The sequence below is a fragment of the Cimex lectularius genome, unplaced genomic scaffold (assembly GCF_000648675.2).
Source record: "Cimex lectularius strain Harlan isolate CLEC.00 unplaced genomic scaffold, Clec_2.1 scaffold294, whole genome shotgun sequence".
Lineage (NCBI taxonomy): Eukaryota > Metazoa > Arthropoda > Insecta > Hemiptera > Cimicidae > Cimex > Cimex lectularius.
In genome coordinates, this window is record NW_019392821.1 from 40,446 (window position 1) to 43,708 (window position 3,263).

The following is a 3,263-nucleotide window of genomic DNA, read 5'->3' on the forward strand; positions in this document are numbered from 1 at the left end:
GGGGGTCAGAACCACATTCCGGCTCGCTGAGATCTCGCCCCATACCTTTCACTGATGAGTGTCGTGCCAGAATAAAGTCCAGGGGCCACGGGGGTCATGTCACGCACTACCGCGGGATGTACTATCCGAGAGTACGACGCCTAACCACTCGAATACCGCGGTCCGCCCTTGTTGGTAGCTGTCTTTTACCATTGGAAAAGACCTGACCTGAATAGAGTCATGTTAAAATCATCCATAAATCATAAAGTCTGAAGATAGATCAAGTGATCTGATACTATGCAAAATAATAAAACTGGTGGAAATGTCAAAAAAAATATATTTATCCAACAAAAATGTGATGATATTTTTATTCTACTATTAATTAATACAGAACAATTGACCAATATTATAAATAAGTTGTAAACCAGATCTATCAGTAACATAGAAATCCACATGTCCCTTATTGAATTCATGAGATTGAATTGTTGCGTTGAATTGTTAGAAATAGCAAGTTTCCTGGAAAATTCTGATTTTATACCCTTTTCAACACGAATATGTTATAAGTCTGGATACATAACTTTTGAAGTCATCTTGCCATCAAAGATCATCTTTATATCAACGATTTCACTTTACTTGGTAGTGCACACGGCTTGGGTTAGGCTTGGAATGTTTAATGTTATTTGGGCTTAAGGTAGGGTTAGGGGTAGGTAAGAGTGGTTTTGGATACAAATCCATTATTCAATCCAAATTCCATGAAGCGGAGAAAGTATTCGAATTTTGAACTAGAAACAAAAAATAATAGACAACTTCGTTTTATTTATATTATAAATTCAACAGAAGTCTCAGATAAGAAAGAGAAGTTTGGCGATGACAAATGTAGTTTGCCGACCATAAAACTAAAGAAAGAAAAATTCTTCTATTGATAGTTTTTATTTAATACAATTTAAAATAGAGTAATATACTAATGTACCATATAATGTAATTTAACATCTACAAACAGTTTACTTTCTGAAAGTGGTGTAATTACATCACACTAGTGTTGAATAAACTTTAATTAAATGTATAATTTTGTTAAATTAGTAAATAATTATGAATTAAAGATTTATGAAGCTTACTTTTTCCTAAACGTAGGTAGACATCTGTAGGACTACCGATTTGTGGCTTTAATAAAACTGATTTTAGTCGGAAGGCCACTTGTACAATATTTTTTATTTCAAGAGAGGAATCAAGTGATGGAGTCATCAGGGCCAATAGACCTGTTGCTCTCACATACAACAGGTCTTCGCCTTCGTTGCTCGGCCCACCTAAGTACCCCTAAGTACCGAGTTTTACCATGCCAGCAACTTCCGGCCCAGGTTCTAAACGGTTCTTAGAGAAGTTTACCCACTCCCGGGAGGCGCTTCTTCCCTCCTTTCCCTAATCCTGGAAAGTCAAAGTAAATTATTCATTAGCGATTTTGTGGCGCGCTTGTACTTACTTCCGACTTACTCGAATATAACGATTAGGAAGCTTAACAATGTTAGTTAACATTTAACGAAATGTCATTTGGGACGGTATGACTGCCATTTTAGAAACTATAAATAATATTAATTTTTAACGGACAAGTTTGTTCCAACTTGTTTTGAATTAAAAATTCCGCTTAACTTTAAGATGTTGAATTCACTATTTTTCGTGGTCCGCTTGACCAATTAATAACATTCAATTAATTAAGGTTTTTAAGTTGTGATAAAAAGTCAGTGTCACGAGCGGGATTCGAACCCACGACCTTCGGCTTGATACGCCGCTCTCTACCACTTGAGCTATCGTGACTTCGATCCCCTCGGGCACCAACTTCCCATCTCAAATTCAAAAGGTGGGGTTGAGATGGGAGGTTAGTGTCCGAATGGATCGAAGTCACGATAGCTCAAGTGGTAGAGTAGCGGCGTATCAAGCCGAAGGTCGTGGGTTCGAATCCCGCTCGTGACACTGACTTTTTATCTCAACTTAAAAACCTTAATTAATTTAAGAGGTTGTTTAACTCGAAGCAATATTCAAATCTATTTATCCAAGCGTTGAGCCAGCATATAATTTTGATATATACGATTCTTTACAGTTGGACGTAAAAAATGTCCTATTATTTTGATAAGATTAACATGTCTTTTGAATATAATTACTTATGAAAAACGCTCAATTAAATTTACCAAGATTGCTAGGAATATATCCTCTTCATCCAGATAACGAAAATTTTACTAATGATCGTTAATAATACATTCAACCTTAAGATATATTGATAAAAACAAGGATATTTTAATTTTTCTACAAGTAGACAGCATTGATCAAGTAGTAAGGGCGTCAGACTTGTAGACCTCGCAGTCGTCAGTACGATTCCGTCTCCTCGCCCCTGAAATTTCTGTTTCCTAAACAATTTAAAGTTGGAACGGCGACGCATCAAAGTAACATCCTGGACAGGTCCAAAATCTGCAGTCATGAATTCGAATCCGACTCCATTTGAAAGTGAGCTTTTCAAAGGAAAAGGAACCGGGGCTACGTAGTACAATAAGTGACACGACAAGCAAAAAATTTGCAGTGCTTGGAGGAAACCTCCTTCTCGTAATATCTTTAATCAGATAAAAATTTGATGGAATGTACTTATATTTCTTCCAAAAATCAGTACATTATCTTTGCTGCGCTCGAGCGCAATTTTAACATCTGGTAGCTTTCCCACTGGCTCTGTACACGTAGTCAAGGAATGATCTAAAACTATAGACAGAAAATCCGGATTCGCATATGTAAGTTGTGACAAATTGAAGAAGAACACGTTGACTCGAAAATAGATTTGAAGGTTGAATCTGAACTATTGTCTATCAAACACTGAATACGGACTGGTTAGCTTTGTAGAAACTGAAAACGGCTTGACCACCTGCTCAAGGTTTTGGAACATTGTATCTATAGCTGTTGAGAAGTAGTGCTCAAAGGATATCTCCAAACTTCGAAGTTGATCACACATTTCATTATTCAACGTGCCGTTTGCAAGCTCCAGTTTGTTTTCTTAAAAAAATCATTTAACATAGGAAAGCATTCCATTTCCTCCTTCTAAACCGATTCAACCTAAATTCAACTGGATTTTTCTTTTGGAGGCGCAAAATCCTTTTCATCATCTTATTAATTTTCATGAAAATATCTGATAGGTACGACAGTATACATTGCCATTTCTCATTATTGAACACGTCGGCCAAGGTTGTGGTCCATCAACCGAGATAAGACTTCAAAACGTAATTCTGTAGTCGTGAAAGTACTTTCGCAGG